The sequence below is a fragment of the Diabrotica virgifera genome, chromosome 8 (assembly GCF_917563875.1).
Source record: "Diabrotica virgifera virgifera chromosome 8, PGI_DIABVI_V3a".
Lineage (NCBI taxonomy): Eukaryota > Metazoa > Arthropoda > Insecta > Coleoptera > Chrysomelidae > Diabrotica > Diabrotica virgifera.
In genome coordinates this window covers 41,890,905-41,910,039 of record NC_065450.1, presented here as the reverse complement: position 1 = coordinate 41,910,039, position 19,135 = coordinate 41,890,905, and the positions used below count along the sequence as shown (strand labels likewise).

The following is a 19,135-nucleotide window of genomic DNA, read 5'->3' as shown; positions in this document are numbered from 1 at the left end:
AATACATAGCCTGGAAGGAGTTAGTATGGTTATTGTTAATGAAAAGTATAAGCATTTATCAGTTATTCTGCACGTGGATTCTCCCAGGCATAAACTGTTGCTAGAAAAGGGGGAAGATCAGATGAGGATGCTGGAGCTAAACTGGTCTGTTACTTACAAGATTAGTTTTTGTGATAATTTGCAAAATGTGTTTAGGTGCCTCTTTTAATACTAGTGACATAACCAGTGTTTAAACATGGATTAAAAAATAGTGTGTGTACTTTTATGTATGTAAGTTATACTTACAGTAGACGCCCTCTTAACCCACCCACCCTACACCTGTTTGGATGATACTATTTTTAGATTAGAGGTCATACAAGTTTCATAATTTGTCTTGTGAGTGATATTGTTAATTACATATGTATATACACATCGACATTCCTTTCACTTTATATTTTGACTTAATTTGTTTAAAAATGAATCATGACCCATGGGAAAAGTTATAGCGGACGGACTATTATATGTACATACTACTTTTCTGTTTATAGATCATAAAATATATATATTTTTAATAGAGTTACATATGTAATGTCTTTCTGAGGGTGGTTTTAAAGATTTTCGGTTTAACCAACTTTTTGATTATCTGACCTATAGGCAGCTCCCGTCATGGTCGGTTAAGAGAGCGTCTACTGTATATATGATTTCAACTATTTCAAGGAAATAAATAGATTCAAAACAAACAGTTTATTTGTAATTTATTTAAATATTAAATTAAATTTTAATACTTACTACTTTCCAAAAAATTTCATTAAAAGAATAGCACAAATTAAAAAATTATAAAATATATATTTACTAAAAACACCAATATATTTTGTTCACACTTTATTTCCACCGATACGTAACTTGAAAGATTTAGCAACTAACTTTATATTGTCTGTGTGCACAATAGTGCATACTGTTAGTTTTATAAAAAACTCACATTTTTCCCAATCGCACCTAATAACTTCAAAAATAGAATCAAGCTAGAAACATAAAGCATAAACGAACTTATAGGTGTTTAATTCAAAATGACAAAAAACATATAAACGTTTTTTGGACAGAAAAGTAATAGACCACTTGTGCGTTTAGATTTGTCAATTTTAATCAAAAGCTAAGTAATGACTGCTAAGTCTGTATGAATTTTTAAGTCTGTATTACTCATTATTCATCACGAATAGCTGGTAATGTATCCACTAGAAATGTATCAGAAATTTCAACACCTCTTCTTGGTTAATGTGGAAGAGACAGATAAAATTAATGGAACATTGCTGGAATAAAGCTTATGTTAAGTGATAGTCCATATTCTCCACTTACTGCGGTCACTTTATTAAGTAAGCAGTATCTGTAGGTTTTCATGTGATTCGGCTAAAAGAACTGTATCATCAGCGTATCTCAGGTTATTTATGATCATGCCATTAATTCTAATGCCTATGTTTATTTCATCCATTGTCTTACTTAATATGTCTTCCGAGTACCTATATATTAAATAATATTGGTGAAAGTATACACCCTTGTCGAACACCTTTTTTTTCATTTCTATTTCTTCTGATGTTATGTCTTCTATTCTCACTACCGCTTTTTGGCCATAGTATAAGTATATAGCGAGCCTATAAGGGTCCGTTTTTTCCTTTAGAAGTATGGAAACCTAAAAACTGTTAATTGTAATAAAATGAATTATTCTATACCTATACAATATTGTGACAATCAATTGATATCGTCCCTGGACAGATAACGAAGTACAGGCATATTTGTGCTCTTCACAATTTGTTAGTTCTTGAGTGGTGAATCAATATCTATGAAAGATTTTTTAATTTTTGCATACTGGTAAACAAAAGTATGTTACATCTCCTACTGTAAGTAAAACCGTAAACAATTTAAAATGATTGATTTAACATGTAGTGTTACCACTTTAAATTCTTAACCTGTCCAAATCAACCGGAAACAAAAAGCTGACAAGTTTCTTTGCTAGTGACATGTGAGCGACTTTACTAATTTGATTTTTAGGCATTAATATTTATTTTGAATTGACTTTATTTATTTTTAAATAAGAACACTTATATTAATTTAAATACACAGACTTACTTCATATTATTTATTTACCACACTAACTTACAAGAACAATAAACACTTAATAGTATTTAATTTATTAGGAAATACTACACATTATCAAATCTAATTTGTATTGTACTTTACAAAATTTATCTAATCAAAAATACCTCCAAATCGTACGCTCTAATACAGTACTCGTCGTGGCTTTATTACACTTCTCACTCATTCACAATCGTTGCCTTAAATACTATTTACAGTTTTTCTAGAACAAAAAGAATGATAACGTCATTTACCTGTTAAAAGAGTCTCCCTTTGATTCTAGAATGAAAATAATATTTACATAAAATAAAGTAACATTTACATGTATCCAGAAACTGGTGCCAGTCTCACTGGAATGCCAGTGGCATGAAAAATAGACCACCTTTCTATTCAAGACAGTGCTGGCAGACAGCTCTGGACTGGCGCAAAAAAGTGTTTACACTTGAACAAAACCCTATACAAGATGACTCTGCCACATCCTTGGTAGAGGAAGAAATTAGAATAATCACAAGAAACTTCCTTGATGGACAACGGATCATCCAAGTAACGAATCAAGACTGCTAAATACCCCTCCTGGATTTGAAAGGTGACTGAAGAAACCATGGCCAACAGACTTAATAAATTAACTATTTATGTGAACTAATATAAAATATATTATACAGGAGAGTTGCCACATGGCAGCTTCTCCCTCATGTGTTCAACATTCACACCATTTACTTATAGCTTCATGATCAGATGGTAAATTAAATTGTGTATTAAATAAAAAAAAATGTCAAAATATTTTTTATACCTAAAGGTGGAGCAGAATCTATTTCCTGAATTTCAGTTATACAATTTTGATCGCTTATGGAAGATGTTTGTTGTCCTTTATATACTTTCTTATTTTGTACACCAATCCTTTTTCTCGGCGATTCCAAATTCAATTCTTGTTCTGCATTACTTCCAATCATTGCAGGAAGTATTTGTATTGTACGATGACCTGATACTAAAGATATAGGAAAAGTCAAACAATGAGGAATGCACATAACTTTCCCCTTGTTGCCATATTCTAAATTTGAAAAAATATATAGAGAATAGTCAGATTTTTTTGATATGCCATTCCTATTACAGCAAGCATTTCATTGGCTAGAATTAGTGACGAGTATAATATATGATGTCATAGTAACTGACGTCTGTCATAATATTGGAGGTTACATTTATAATGTCAAATTATTGTTTTCAATTTATATTTTATTTATTTAGTTTATATTTTAACAACAGTTTATTTTTTAAATAACTTTACTTTCCCTTCCGTATCCTTGATTGGTCGTTTAGGTTTTCTTGTATGGTAGGTTTAGTTAGGCATTCATTTTAAGAAATGTCGCTGGCTAAATGCGCACAGCTTCCAAAGGCCACAAAAGAAGAAAAAATAAACAAACAAAAATCTTACATAACCTTCTATCTAAGCCTTCTATACTATAGGAAAACATGACTGACACTGGGTGCGTTCGGATGACCACAGCGGCTGGACAGCTGAGCCAGCAGTAGCTGTCAGACGTCACCGCTGGAAGTCAGCCGCTGAGAGATTTACTAAGCTTTCCCTATCACAGCTGGATACAACCACTCAGCCGATTTCTGCTGACAGTCAGCCGCTATGGTCGTCCAAACACACCCACTTATACGCTCTGAGCTTCGCTGGTGTCGCTCCTAGCGGATTACTAATTCAACTTTCACCAGTAATTTTTAAATTTATTATTTAATTTTATCGCTTAATATTTACAACGCAAAAAAGTAATTAAATTGTAATCGATTTTTTAAAAATTTTGCTAACTGTTTTAACGTTCTCTTAATGAAATATTAATTTCTTACTTCAGATACATTCACAATTATCGTGTAGATGGCACTTAGATGATTTATATCTAATTATAATTAGATATTACAAAATTTTAAAAAAACTTAATTCAGTATTTAAACCGTAAGTATACTTAAGATAAAAATATATACCACAGCTTTGACCAACTAATATTTTTTCTGATTAATGTTTTTAATTTCAATTTTAAATTATTCACTTTGACATTTATGTCAAATTTCCAGTAAAGGTTTACAGACTTGTCACTACTGGCTCTCGCGATTTTTTAATTAACAGCGTATATTACAGATACAGTTGGAAAAATGAAAGAATACCCATGAACGATCACATCAATCACTTAATTTATGTTTGTTGTCTTTTTCTATAAATAATAAACGTTTGTTATAGAAAAAGATAGGAAACAAAATAAGTGATCGTTCATGGGTATTCTTTATTTTTCCCACTGTAGTTATCTTTGTTTCACACTCTTAAAGACAAAGAGAAACAGTGTCACCTGTAGTTGCTGTGGTAAATACATACCGTCGAAAAAATGAAAGAATACCCATGAACGATCACATCAATCACATATTCAGATTATTAATAATCTATCTCTCTCATTTATTATTTATGAAAAAAAAACAGCAAATACAAAATATGTGATTGATGTGATCGTTCATGGGTATTCTTTCATTTTTCCGACTGTATATGTTTTTATTTGGCAACAGCGCTTGTTTCCAAACTTAACGGTAGTGAAAAACTAATAAATGAGGAAAAATTTGTTGAATTTGCTTGCCGTCAAGTTTGTACGAGTACCAGTGGGTTATATTTCATTAAATATAATATGAAGTGCATGCCTAATTGTTTAACTTTTAGTTTATCATACTTTAACAATGAATTGGGTGGCTCTCTGATCCAATATAAGTACTGTTATTATTTCCACTAAAAATGGTTACAGGAACAATTTTTGAAATTTTTTGATTTGATTGATATGACACATTTTTAAAATTCTGATCAGTCTGACGTAGAGGACATTTTGTTTGAATAATAGGTTTGTTCTAGCAAACAGTCGAACTAGTCAGCAAACAGTTGGTCAGTGAGAGAACATAATACAGTTACGAGTGCTATCCCCTCTACTCGCGCTGGTCCACTATTCGCTAATGGTTTCAGACCGTTTGAAACTCGTGCTAGAACAAACCGATTGTCTGTAAGAAACAAATCACAATAACTGAATAAAACAGATTTTCCCACCTACCTCTATCCAAAGTATACATTTCCTGGCCTCATTGTAGGGAGCAGTCATATTTTTTTCTCCCTAGGGAAACAAAGTACTTTTAATCCCTAGGGAGTAAAAGTAAAAGTGATGTTGACATCATACTATGTCATAGCATAGATGAAATAACTTATTGACACCCTATACTATTACTCTATTTTCTATTAGGTAAGTATCCATACATTTTAAATTTTATTTATAGATGTTGCAAAATGGTAAAAACAGTAAATTGTTATTTTGATTTAAAAATTTCTCATTAATAATTTGATAGTTATACTGTACTTAATTGTTAGTTTTAGTTCTCTAATAAATTTTGTTACTTCTATTGTTGATTGAATACACAAATTCCTGTATTCAATTATGATTCATGTATTCAATCAACAGTTATATAAATATTTAAAAAATGAAAAAATGACTTATTTGAGGGAGGTGGAAAAATGTATAACATGGGAGAAGTGCCTTTTCCTCCCTTGAATGATTACTGTAGTAAACTAGTAAACTTTATTCTTGGGAGGAAAAGGTGCACTTCGCTCTCTTGTTATACAAATATCTATAGGTGTTAAATTGGTGAATAAACAAAAAACCAATATAAATAATTAAATACTTTCGCTTTCTTCTCTAAATATTGTTGGTACAGCATTGCATTTTAATTTTCTGCTGCCATCTTGTCTAACTTTTTTCCACATGTCAGAAGTAGTGTTCCTAAACATTCAAAAATTGAATACAATATTTTTTAATGATATAAATATTATAAAGAGAATGCATCAAATGCAAATACTCAATTAATTTTACTTGAAGAACTTACTTCACAAACAACAGCATATTTGTTTGGATCTTGTTTTAACCCTATATTTTTAATCCACACTTTCCGTCGTTCAGATTCTTTTGGGAAAGAATTCATTTTCACATTATTTTTCCCCCCAATCGACTTCGCAACCTTTTACCTTAGAGGAAGGCATTTTTCAACCTGAATAATAGTAATAGTAATTTAATATTTCTCGATCTATCTAGTTAAGTGAGGTTAAACCAGAGTAAACGAAAAATAAAAACCAAAATAAACAACTGATCATCTGTTTACCCCTTCCAAATGAATCCGGAAATCTGAGCAAAAGATGGCGGAGCCAATCAGCTTTTAGCGTATACGATGGCAACACTCTTCCAAGACGCACACTGAATAAAACATAGTTTTGAATTATTCTAAACAACTTTTCATAAGAGTAAACAGTAGCGATCAACAGGTAGCAATAAAATATAACTTCGGGAGATAGTATCATAAACTTTGGCAACATTGGTAATCTTTGACATTATGTAAGATTAATATTATTGACAATTTAACTCATAGGCGCGCTAAATGGAAGTAACCGAAAACAATTTTGTTATTAGTAAATAAATATTTATAAAAATAAACCCAAATGGGTGAAAATTTTATGTTAACATAGGTATTTGTACGAAAAAATAATAATAAATAATAATTTCATTGTGAAGCGAAACGAGAGCAGTCTTATTTTATTTAGTTCATAGAGCGCCAAAGGCACTCTAGAACACCCTTTAACCCTTCTTAGGGTCCCATCAGAAGTGCATATTTCATTCTCTTTGAACTACTAAAATTCGGGCTACCGTTATCGGTTCACAACGAAATGATGGCATGAATGCCGTGGCGGTATCTGCTAAAGACGAACGAAAGTTTTACTTCTAATATTAACAATATCAAAAATAAAATAAAACTTAGAACTAGTCTTCTGGTTAAACCAATCGTGGCTTGTGGCTTCTAAAATTTGCAAGCCAACGAATTGCCGGAGCTAAGAAGGCCGAGGGAAATCTACCAGGTTAAGTCGTACTTCATGGAATGATTATTTATTATTTTGATTAGTTCTACTCGTAATCTGAGTATTCGGAACTAAGCTTTGTTGGAATTTTACCGTGCTGGACAGGCGGGAAGTGAGATGCAGCCTGATAGATCTTCCTCGGCATTGTTAGCCCTGCACTTTTTATAAAAATACACTTTCTTCAATTTTTTTATCCGATGCCTAGATTTTGTGTCATTTTGGAACTACTAATGAAATAAAAAATTTTAGTAGTTCCAAAATTACACAAAATCTAGGCATCGGATAAAAAAGTTTATTTGAAGAAATTGTATTTTTTTGTTCTTCTTAATGGCGGTACAGGCTCGTTTTTTTAATATTGTATTTAATTACAGAGTAATTTCCACATATTAATATATTTTTCAAATTGGGCACTGTACCGCCATTCTTTATTTTATTACGAATACGTGTGCCAAATATCTCGAAAAAATATTCAAAATTACAGCCGCAATCTTGGAACGCGTTTTTGCTACTTGTTGATCGCTACTGTATCACCTTTAGCAAAAATAAATTTTTTCGGGTTCAAAAATTGCAATTTTTCGATTTTATGTTCAACCGCGTTTATCTCGAAAACTATGCATCCTACGAAAAAACTTGTCAGAACAGTTTTTGCTTAGAATGACCCAAAAAATACAAAAAAAAAATGTTTTGTTTTGCGAGAAATCGCTGTTATGTAATTCCTCAAGTTCTTTGTTTATAACAATCTTATCGACATCCGGATCAACTGTTACCCAACAAATTCGTGTTCTACGGGTCAAGATACATAAAAAAATCTTGGGTAAGACCATCTAAATAAAGGAGGCCGTTGTACCCCCTTGGCGACAGGACTATGAATATCTACCTAAAAAAAATTGGCATTTGTACTGTAGTCAGGATTTCTGTACCTAAACATAGATTTATTACGAATTTCATTTTCATGGGAAACAACTTTTCACACTTTTTTTTATGTATGACAACAGTAGATTACTTCTAATAGGTACTTACATTGTTAAAATTTGTGGTGGCTCCAATTTCGATGTTCTCATAATTTTGGCACGGCTTTTAATGGACTTTTTCTTGGAATTATTCGCTTTATTTGTCGTTTGATTAACTTTTCCCATTTCGTTAAACTATTGATAATATGTTAAAAATAAAATATCCTCCTAAATCTTTATACTCGCATTAGAATTCGAAATGTTTTTACGTAAAATATACTTACCTACCTACATAGAACTGAACTAAAACACAATTAACAACAATCTATTATTTCAAACAGGCCAACAACTTATACAACAACAACAAAAATATAATAAATAACTATCAATAAACACTATTTTCCTATGAAACAACTATAACGAATTCTTAAATTAACACACTACTGCACTGGACTGATATAAAATAAAGATGACAGAACAAATTAGAGAAAATCTGACGCAGGTTTGTCAAAATGACACTGATAATTTCTCTATGTTGCCTAATTAGTTATTTAGTTATAATATGTTCGATTTCTTGTTAGAAATAAAAAATTTTAGTAGTTCCAGGATTACACAAAATCTAGGCATGAGATAAAAAAGTTTATTTGAAGAAAGTTTATTATTTTTTTCTTCTTAATGGCGGTACAGGCTCCTTTTTTCAATATTTTATTTAGTTATAGAGTAATTTCCACGTACTAACATATTTCTAAAATTGGGCTCTGTACCGCCATTCTTTATTATATTACGAATATGTGTGCCAAATATCTCGACAAAATATTCAAAATTAGAGCCGCAATATTGGAACGCGTTTGCTGCTACCTGTTGCTCGCTACTGTAGCCTCATAATAATAATTTTCAATTTTCGATATTGTGAAATACACTGCGCGTCACAGAAAATGGACACCCCAAATAATGGGTCATTTTTGATGACTTGTATCTCCTAAACCTGTTGTCCGATTTAAGTTCTAATAACTTATAGCTTTATTCTTTGAGAATATCGCTGTAATAATATTGTTGCTAAACAGGTAAATTTTTATTGTATACCGGGTGTACGAATCAAACTGTGTTTTTATCTCAAAGTTTGCAACACCCTGTGGAATATTCTAGTATTTAAAAATACTGCAATTAAAGACAACTATAGCCTCAGGTTTTCTTAACATTTTGTTTTTGATTCATTCGCTTAAGTTGGATAATACAAAAGTTATAGGTACTTTAACAACTAGCCACGTTCTTCATCAGTACAGTGTGTTTCTAAATAAGTGCGACAAACCTTAAGGGGTAATTCTGCATTCAAAAATAATTACAGTTTGCTCTATAATCGTATGTCCGCAAATGCTTCGTTTCCGAAATACGGGTGGTTGAATTTTTTCTTACAAACTGACGATTTATTTATTGCCCTAAAACCTGTTGAGATATGCAAATACAATTTGGTAGGTTTTAAGACCGATCATATTACCCGTATGCACGCCAATGGTGAATATAAAATTCTTAATGGTATGTCAAAAAATGTGCAATAACTACGTCTTAAAAACCATCAAATTTCATTTGCATATCTCAACCGGTTTTAAAGCAATAAATAAATCTAAATCGTCAGTTTCTAAGAAAAAATTCAACATCCCGTATCTCGGAAACGAAGCATTTGCAGACATACGATTATAGAGCAAACTGTCATTATTTTTGAATGCAGAATTACCCCTTAGGGTTAATTACGCACTGATTTAGAAACACCTTGTACTGATGAAAAACATGGCTAGTTGTTAAAGTATCTAACTTTTGCATTATCCAACTTAAGCGAATGAATCAAAAAACAAAATGTTAAGAAAACCTGAAGCTATATTTGGCTTTAATTTCAGTATTTTATAAATGCTAGAATATTCCACAGGGTGTTGCAAACTTTGAGAAAAAACACAGTTTGATTCGTAGACCCGGTATACAATGAAAATTTACCTGTTTAGAAATAATCGTCGTATCCCTGCGAAAAGTCACTAACTGACATTTTGTGTGAAATTTACTTAACTAGGTACATCTAGTGGTCTACTGTGGCCAGTTTGTTCATCTGTAGAAGTCACTATAACTGCAAAATTGAACGGAACATAGTAATTTAAAATTGGTATTAACCATTATATGACATGTAACAAAAATAGAGAGATATTGCAAATTTAACACAGCCTACGTTGCGCTATTTACACCGTGCTATTTTGACTGAATTGACATTTCTCAGACGTTTCATAAATGCAGATATTGCTCAACATTTTGGTTGCGGTATTTTACGGCTCGATTAAGATTAGTTGTTTATCTAATAAAACTGGTAAAATTCACTAACGGAGTTAACGACTTTTTCCAATAAGATCAATGTGTTATAATATAATATATTATAGGGAATATTGTATGTTAAAAAATCACTAATGGCAGTTAGTGACTTTTGCCACAATAATGTTCTCTACAAAACGATAAAACCAAAGTCGCTGATATTGACTTTGTCAAAGAACATATTAATATGTTTCCTTCAATGGAGTCGCACTACTGTAGGAAAAGTACAAAGAGACACTACTTGGACTCCAAGTTATCTATTCGCAAAATGTACTCACTCTATACTACATTATGTGAAGAAAAATAAAGTTCCAGTGAGTCATTCAGTATACCGAAAAGTTTTTTGTGAATCATACAATTTGTCATTTTTTGTACCAAAGAAAGACCAGTGCCCTTTGTGTAATAAAGTTTCTGAGGCAAAATTAGCAGGAGAACTAACAGAAGAGCTGGAACAGCGCTTTAATGAGCATATTCAACGAAAAGAAGCAGCCTATGAGGCAAAAACCAATGACAAAATTAGGTCACAAGAAGATGCTACATTTATGTCAGCAATATTTGATATGCAAGCTGTTCTTCAGATGCCCTCAGGAAATGTATCTTTATTATATTACAGCCGTAAACTGTGTATTTACAATTTATGCATATACAATTTATGCATATACAATTTATGCAGTTATAAAGTTTAGATATGGGTACACTGGACCTTACGTCAAACTCAATGTAAGTGGAAAAGGTCGTCAACCCTATGTTACCGAAATTAAGAAAGCATATCAGCACCCTATTCCGATCAGTTCATTAAAAAAAGGATTTGTTACAACTTGGTATATGTTCTTGTAACAACTTTGTAAGAAAGAAGTAATACCTCAGGAACTTCATGTTTGGTATGCTTCCTTGCCAACAGCGAATGTACCGGATTTAACACAGGAACCAGCCGTTGATGAAGAAGCCGATGATTAAGAAGCCTTCTCAGAATAACAACTCATTTTAACTTGTTATAACTATAATAAATATAATTTTAACTTGTATATAGCTATAATAAATATAATAATAATATTGTCTTGATTTTTAATAAATCATTACTAGCATATGAGATCTGTTTAGTATTTGGAAAAAATCACTAACTGCTTTTTTTGCCAAAAATCAGACGTATTAATTACTAACTATATACTCTCGAATTATACATAACACTCATTATTCACTTATTGCAGCGTCACTAGAAACAATAAATATGGAAAATATTTTGTCAACGGTTAATTTATAAATTTAAATTATTACTTCAAATTAATGTATCTCGAAAACAGTAAAATGTCAGTTAGTGACTTTTTGCAGGGATCCGACGTAATATTCTCAAAGAATAAAGCTATAAATTCTTAAATAAATTACTTAAATCGGACAACAAGTTTAGGAGATACAAGTCATCAAAACTGACTCATTTTTTGGGGTGCCCGTTTTCTGAGACGTGCAGTATATAAAGGTACTTTACTCCTGAGCGAAATTCATATTTTTTGACATACCTCGTATAAAATGGATAAAATTTGATTATCTGATTGATTCCATCTTAGATTTTAGACAATAAAATAGTTTCCCATATGGTTCCAAGTTACGTAGACATACTACAGTATGTCTATACTATACTGCATAAGAGTATACATGTATAAGAGCTCATTTTTTTTTTAATTTTTTAATTGTAACGTCAGATTCGGATTCAGCATAATTAATTAAAAACAAATTAGAAACATTTCTGATCAAGATAAAATGATGAATTAACCGATATTTTTAAAATTGTTTTTACAAAACAGCTTTTATTGTTTAAACACCTAATAAACCATTAGCGGCCAAATCTTTGAGTAGAACTTTTTACTCTACCACTTATAAACAAACAAAAAAGTTTAAGAAAAATATAAGCTCGTTTGATTTTTTCCGAAACAATGCAAGCTTTCGATCTACACATTGACTCCCCTATAGTGAAAGTACAATAATAAAGCAGCAGTATCTTCTACTGGATCCATAGTTTTCATAAATACACCATTTTTTTTTTCGTTTTTTTATAGACTACATTTTTGCTAAGAATATTTTTTCGACAAAATATTTATTTTTTGAGTTGTTTGCGAAAAACGGTCTGAAAACGTGGTTTTTTTGTTGAAAAATAAGCATTTTCACTCGCAAATAACTTAAAAAGTATTGACTTGTTAAAAAAATCTACAAACAAAAGTTGCTTATAATTAGTCATATTGTATCCATTTCCGGACTTATTTTAAACGTATGGGTTTTCACCCCCGAGAAGGGGTAACCTTCATCCCCCAAGAAAATGAACCAACGGCACAAGTCCAACTTTGAAGTGGAGGGTAAGTAGAATCTAAATCTAAATTTTCAAACAAACGCCGTCGTGACGCTGCAAAATTACACCCCAAAACGGTCATTTACTGGGCTAAAATACAAATAGTACAAGTCTTGAAACTTAGTACATGGATTTATTACTTTTTGTGTTATATTTTGAAGAAGTGTGTCCTAAGGGAAGCATGCGAATGATATGTAAAATTTTTACTTCAGGTGATAAGAATTATTAAGAATTCCTATTAAGCAGCATTGTGTTTCGACCCATAAATTTATGGAAAGATTCTTAATCTTTCATATTAGAAAGCTAAAACATGATAATATGTAGGTAGTCTGGGCTGATTATCGGAGAATAGGCCATTTTTGGGAAAAGTTATTTACCAGAAATTTTATTGCTGGAATCGAATTATAAGATCCTATATAGGGTGAGGCAGATAACTGGCCTATTAGAAATATCTCGAGAACTAAAGGCAACATGCAAATTGGAATAAAGGGGTTCTGAAGGATGATCTATTAAATGAAAATATTTTCATCTCTTTGCAACTTCCGGTTATAACTTCGTTTTTTTAAATGGGACACCCTGTATATTTTTACATTTTTGGATTCTCTTCGATGTCTTCTTTCTTTAAATATGAGGTTTTGTAATATTATACAGGGTATTTTAAAAGATAATTACGTTTTTTTATTAACTTCGTAGCAATATTCACACCCTGTAGAATTGTAGTAGTTTGACATCTAAAACTCTACTTACGTTCAAATGATTTTTAATATACTCTACTATTGTTAAGAATCATTAGTATAGCTAAATTTTTAATTTTAGTATACAGGGTTGGTCGAAACTCTAAATGAGTATTTTCTGAGTTTTCTTAAATAGAACACCCTGTATTTTTGTATTGTAGTGAAATTATATTTTATAGTATTTTTTATTTCTTAAGCATTCCCTATACCTAACTGCTTTAATTTGAGAGTTATTGGTGATTCAAGCTAAACATTAATTGCAACAAAAAATACGTAAAATTTTGTTAGGTTGGCCGTGAAAATACTCAATCCCAAATAATTTTTCAGAAATAAATACATATTAATCCAGACTGGTCCTTAAAATTACCAATAATGGTTTAGCTATCAAAATACCTACGTAGTTAAGATTGTTGGTGCGATTAACAATTAAGCACAAATTAAAGCAGTTAGCTATAGGGAATGCTTAAGAAATAAAAAAGTGCCATAAAATATCATTTCATTACAATACTAAAATACAGGGTGTTCCATTTAAGAAAACTCAGAAAATACTCATTCCGAGTTTCGACCAACCCTGTATACTAAAATTAAAAAAATAGCTATACCAATGATTCTTAACAATAGTAGAGTATATTAAAAATTATTTGAACGTAAGTAGAGTTTTAGATGTCAAACTACTACAATTCTACAGGGTGTTAATTTTGCTACGAAATTAATAAAAAAAACGTAATTATCTTTTAAAATACCCTGTATAATATTACAAAACCTGATATTTTAAGAAATAAGACATCAAAGAGAATCCAAAAATGTAAAAATATACAGGGTGTCCCATTTAAAAAAACGAAGTTATAAGCAACTTCCTGTATAACCGGAAGTTGCAAAGAGATGAAAATATTTTCATTTAATAGATCATCCTTCAAAACCCCTTTATTCCAATTGTCATGATTCTGTTGCCTTTAGTTCTCGAGATATTTCTAATAGGCCCTTTATTTGCCTCACCCTGTATATTAATAATATAGGTATGCAAAGTCCTCAGATAGTGTGCTACTTTTTTTATAAACAAAATGGCGCCCGAAAATCGTGTTTTTTTCAATTATTGCTCTATAACTCCAAAGATTTTAATTTTACAACAAAAACACCCAAATAAAAATTCACCGTGTTAAATTCTGCATAGAGAAATGTTTTTCCCGATCTGCTCCGATGAAAATTTTCCTCGGAAAATGCGGGTTTTCTTAACAAAATCTTTAATTTTCAAATAAAGTTTTAGATAAGTAATTATTTACCAATAATTAAATAATTTGGTGACTTAAAAGCATTCTTGGTTTAGATCATAGTTCCAGAAGCTAATGAAAATTAAACGAATATTTTAGCAACAATTCAATTGTTAATTAATAATTTACGGGCGCAATAATAACCAAAATAATTATGATACACCGATCAAACTTTGAAATCTTATAAATATGAGATGTCTATTTAACATGTTGTCGACAAAATATAAATTTTTTGTTTTTTTGCATAATCTTTAAATGTTTAAAAAAAATAGTTATAAACAAATTAAGGTTTATCAGAAAGTTTTTATTATATTGTAACTTTAAAAAATAGCTAAAATGCACATTTCAAATATCTTTAAAATGAATGCTTTAAAACTTTTTTGCAACCATTTGCAAAAAGGTTATGAAACAGCAAAGTAAACATACAATTACTACGGTGTTTATAATTTTTTTTAATTCTTTCAAAGCGTAGAAGTGAGTTTAAAGTACAAGCTAATTATTTACAAAAAAAATATCGATTATCAGTTTAATGGTTATATTTTAATTAAAGATTATAAATATATTTTTTTGCAATTTACACGCGCGAAAGTAGAATAATACAGTACTGTAGCTAAAATTTTCACTCGGAGCGACGACCGGCCGCGCGAGACGTACACTTTTATAAATAATGTATGCTGCGTGTCAGTCGCTTCGAGTGAACATTTTAGCTCCGACTCTGTATCAGGCCTACTTTTGCGCTAAAAATTACAAAAAAAAAAGTATTTTTAATCTTTGATTAAAATATAACCATTGCACTAATTTTTGACATACTTTGTGAGTAATTAGATTGTACCATAGACTCACTTTTAAGCTTTGAAACAATTAAAACCAATTATAAACAACGGATCAATCGTATATTTACTTTGCTGTTTCATAACTTTTTTGCAAATGGTTGGAAAAATTTTTTAAAGCATTCATTTTCAAGACCTATGAAATACGCATTTTAAGTATTTTATAAAATTAGAATATAATAAACAATTTCTGAGAAATGTTAATTTGTTTATAACTATTTTTTTAACATTTAAAGATTATGCAAAAAAATAAAAAATTTATATTTTGTCGACAAAACGTTAAATAGGCATCCCATCTTTATAAGATATCAAAGTTTGATCAATGTCTCATGATTATTTTGTTTGTTATTGCGACTGTAAATTGTTAATTAACAATTGAATTGTTGCTAAAATATTCGTTTCATTTTCACCGGCTTCTGAATTTATAATCTATACCAAGAAAGCTTTTATTTCACCAAGCTATATAATTATTGATAAATAATTACTGGCCCAAAAAATTTATTTGAAAATTCGAGATTTATTTGGGAAAACCCACATTTTTCGAGGAAAATTTTCGTCGGAGCAAATCGGAAAAAACATGCTTCTATGTAGAATTAAATTGGGGTGAATTTTTATTTGAGTGTTTTTGGTGTAAAGTTAAAATCTTCGGAGTTATAGAGCAATAATTGAAAAAAATACGATTTTTCGGCGCCATTTTGTTTATAAAAAAAGTAGCACACTATCTGCGGACTTTGCATACCTATATTAATAATACATAGTATCTTATAATTCGATTCCAGCAATAAAATTGCTGGTAAATAACCTTTCTTTTTACTTTACTAATTAGACCAGCGTATTATAACTATTTTTTTTTAATTTAAAGATTATGCAAAAACGACAAAAATTTATATTTTGTCGATAAAATATTAAATAAGCATCTCATCTTTATAAGTTTGATCAACGTATCATGATTATTTTGGTTATTATTGCGATCGTAAATTAATTAACAATTGAATTGTTGCTAAAATATTCGTTTAATTTTCACCGGCTTCTGGAATTACGATCTATACCAAGAAAGCTTTGATGTCACTAAGTTATTTAATTATTGATTAATAATTACTTACGTAAAACTTTATTTGAAAATTATAGTTTTTGTTAGGAAAACCCGCATTTTCCGAGGAAAATTTTCGTCGGAGCAAATCGTGAAAAACACATCTCTATGCAGAATTTAATTGCGGTGAATTTTTATTTGAGTGTTTTTGTTGTAAAGTTAAAATCTTCGGAGTTATAGAGCAATAATTGAAAAAAATACGATTTGTCGGCGCCATTTTGTTTATAAAAAAAGTAGCACACTATCTGCGGACTTTGCATACCTATATTATTAATATATAGGATCTTATAATTCGATTACAGCAATAAAATTGCTGGTAAATAACTTTTCCATGAATTTTGCTAATTAGCCCAGAGTAAGGACTAAGTTTGTAACGGTAAGAAAAACTTATCATTTTCGCTTCACCCTGTATTCTAAATTCGTTAAAATCATGTTTGTGTTTCAGATAAAGATTGTTGAATTCTCACAAATTTATCGCTTTAGAAATTGTACTCTGTATTGCGTGGAAATATTTAGTCTCTTTTGTTTCTTACGATATTAGATAATCATCGGCAGAAATGCTTGTTTCTCGTGAATAGATAATTTTTATTTCCCAAAGTGTTTATATTATTTTGAACCGACAAAAGGGATCTTTAACTATAAATTCTTCGATAAGTGGTTTCTGACGACCGAAATATGTTATTTTGAAGCTGGTTTGTTTATTTTGTGCATTCTTTTGTAGAGATCAGGATTCTGAGTCGAGTAACGGGTCCAGATGTTATTTGAGCTGAATTGACATTTTCATGGCAGAGTTCTATATCCAAGGTGACGCAAAACCCATGATGTTGGTAAATTTTTGATTCGCTGGGAAACATCGATGGCGTTGAAAAGGGGTTTGACCGAGAACGCAGTTTGTTTTTTTATTGGTCGATGAGAGTGGGGAAGGATTAAACTTTTCTTTAATTGGTTGATCGAGAAATATTGGTAGGAAGTGGGATGTTTTTTTAGAAGAGGATGTTTCTGAGAGATTGAGATCGAGAAATTCAATTCTAGTTTTGGCATCCAATCAGAGAAGTCGAGTTCAAGTACTTAGAGCCTCGGAGGTCCGTTGGTTGCGGCACTTGAGGTGTTTAGTTTCCTATTTGAGTTTAAGTAGTGGAGTTACAGTGTTCCATTATGGTCTAATCAAGTCGTGGACCACCGCGTTCGGCCGCTTTTAGGCGAACGCGATTTTTTATACCAATGCTGGTATATAATCTCTTCACACGCAGTAAGAAGTCATTTGGAGTTTTTTTTTGTTGGCAGTTTCTAGCATTGCAGTTAGAGCATGAAGCAGTTTTTGCCTTTTTTAATTCAGTTCAACATACTGAAGAAATTATAAGTTTTTTTCAATATTTGGTTATGAACAGTACCAATTTGTTTAAAGAAATTATTGCTGAATATTTCTATAAACTATGGATAGCATATACAGGGTGCGCCAAACCTCTGGTTTTCTTAGATTACGGCTAAATTATGGGATATACAAAAAAATGTTTTTAACAAAATTAATGTATATTGAAGCCGTTTATAATTTAAAATTATTTTCGATTATACAGGGTGAGTCAGAACGACGGTACGAACCAAAGTTATATTTTTTTTTTAAATGGAACACCCTATATATTAAATCATTTTTAAATACATTTTTTAAAAATATTCAGAATTTATATAAGGTATTATAGGCCTAAAGTTAACAGTTTTCGAAATATGTACACTTTTATTGAGAAAAATGGTAATATTCAAAGGGCTGTGAATTAGGTTTTCAAGGTATTTAAAATTTAAATGACATGTCAAAGCTTTTTTAGTATACTGTTAGTTTTAAATAAATTAACATATTTGACATATAGTCATAAAATATACAGTGTGATCACTATTTGCAAATACAAAATTTTCTCATTTTTTTAAATGGGACACCCTATATATTAGTATTGCCTTTTGTAGTAAATATTACAACCTTTCTTTTGGTATAAGGTTGTATGTACCTAGCATGTTTCGTTTTGTAGATATTTAAAAAAACTATAGATTTTACGTTTTTGCGGATTTTTTATTAAAAATTTTTTTTGCAAAAAAAATAATTATAATCTGGTTTTAGAAACATACAATAAAATATCAAATATGAAAATAAAAACGTAATTAAAGATTAAAATAAATCGTATACTAGTACAATTCAATTGATTTAATTAATAACTTAAAATTATTTTACAAAAAATATTTTACCATACTAATGAATGCATAAATTAGTTACTAAATTGAATAAACAACCAAATTTGATATCTACCCTAGTAATTTTTCTACCACAGCAACTTTCCTGTACCAAATTAATTGTTAGTTATATTGTATTTACGAGTAACATCAATTAAACTTTTAATTTACCTATTAAATTTACTTACATCTTGAGAACATAATAATTATAAAGTATGCTTTGAAACAAATGAATGTTAAATGTATCAGCCAAACTATATAATAATATAAATAGTATTAAATGGTGTCACAATAGCTGGTAATACTTTTGTAGTTGAAATTTTTGTAAA

General features: G+C 30.3%; 1 long non-coding RNA gene across 1 annotated transcript; it reads right to left on the bottom strand.

The window, feature by feature from the left end:
- Positions 1–2,896: 2,896 nt before the first annotated feature.
- On the bottom strand, positions 2,897–8,030 carry LOC126889570 (uncharacterized). Its single transcript, XR_007700083.1, has 2 exons — positions 6,010–8,030; positions 2,897–5,906 (listed from the first exon to the last, which is right to left on the bottom strand). It is a non-coding gene; the product is annotated as an uncharacterized LOC126889570 (long non-coding RNA).
- Positions 8,031–19,135: the final 11,105 nt, after the last annotated feature.